This window comes from Cetorhinus maximus, chromosome 16 (genome assembly GCF_964194155.1).
Source record: "Cetorhinus maximus chromosome 16, sCetMax3.hap1.1, whole genome shotgun sequence".
NCBI lineage: Eukaryota > Metazoa > Chordata > Chondrichthyes > Lamniformes > Cetorhinidae > Cetorhinus > Cetorhinus maximus.
Window position 1 is genome coordinate 70,633,769 of NC_135894.1, and position 1,305 is coordinate 70,635,073.

Below are 1,305 nucleotides of genomic sequence, written 5' to 3' on the forward strand. Positions count from 1 at the left end.
CAGCATAAAATCGGTGTGGTCAGTGCGGGCGGGAACTCTGAGGGAATTCTGTCCCTTCAGTTTCATGCTCTCCCAGCTGGTGGGGGAGTGTAAAATTCTGGCCAGACTTAGTGTTTCAATATGACTCTTCGTCTGAACTCAGAGTTCCAAAAAAGAGTCATATCGGACTCGAAACGTTAACTCTGTTTCTCTCTCTACAGATGCTGCCAGACCTGCTGAGATTTTCCAGCACTTTCTGTTTTTATTATTGTCGGATGCCTTGTACATTTTGACACTGGTTATAGACACCTTAAATATTTTACAGGGGTTTGCAGGTACACTGGGAGTTTTCCAGAAAGGTTGTGGAAATGTGGGAATTTTGGGAGGTATTGGCAGTGATATTCAGGGCTTTAGGAGGTGAGTTGTGGCACACACTGAGTTTTCATTGAGCAGAATTTTCTGCCTACTGGGCTGGCGGGGAGCCGACCCCCGCCGGAGAAGTGGGCCCTGCAGCCATTTTAAGTGGGCGGGCCAATTAAGGCCCGCCCAGCGTGACGCCCGGCGGGAAGCGCTATGTGCTTCCTGTGCGGGGGGGGGATTCCCCAAATGCGAGAGTGCGCTCCTTTGCGCATGCGCATGAAAGAACGCACATCTCCCTGAGGCTAAGTGCTGCTTCAGGGAGATCGCTGTCAGCTGTATAAATGTTAAAAATAGAAAAAAAAATCCTTAACATGTCCCCCTCATGTGACAATGTCACACGAGATGGGACATGTTAATAAATTTCACTAAAACTTTATTACACTTTTTTAAACCCTACATGAAACCTCATCCCACCAGTGGATGAGGTTTCATGTCTTCATTGACAGGTTGGCGAGCGCACAGCTGATTTTGCTGTGGCCCCGCCTTCCTGAAGATTTAAATGGGGCTGGATGACGTCGGGGGTTCTCCCCGATGGCATCCCGTGTCATTTTGCGTGTTGGCGAGCGGGCTCCGCCCCCTGCTTGCCAACGGCAAAATTCAGCCCATTAGGTTTTTTGGTTGTTGAGTTTTATTTTTCAATTTAAGAGAAAAGAATGGATTGGATACCATGTGCCTTGATACTTCATCACACTGCTGGGAGAGGGACCCAGCTTGTTGCATGCTTTAGTATTTTTTAAAAACTATGAATTCTATTTTGTGCTGTCTGATCATCAAAGTTTATGGATGCCCCTTTTGAAACATTGTCCAATTGGTAATTTTTTAAGTGAGATTGGGGGAAGTTGGTACTGGCAATTGCAATTCAATTGCTGCCTTCTGCTCAGCTCCTTCGCTACCTCATAGTTAATG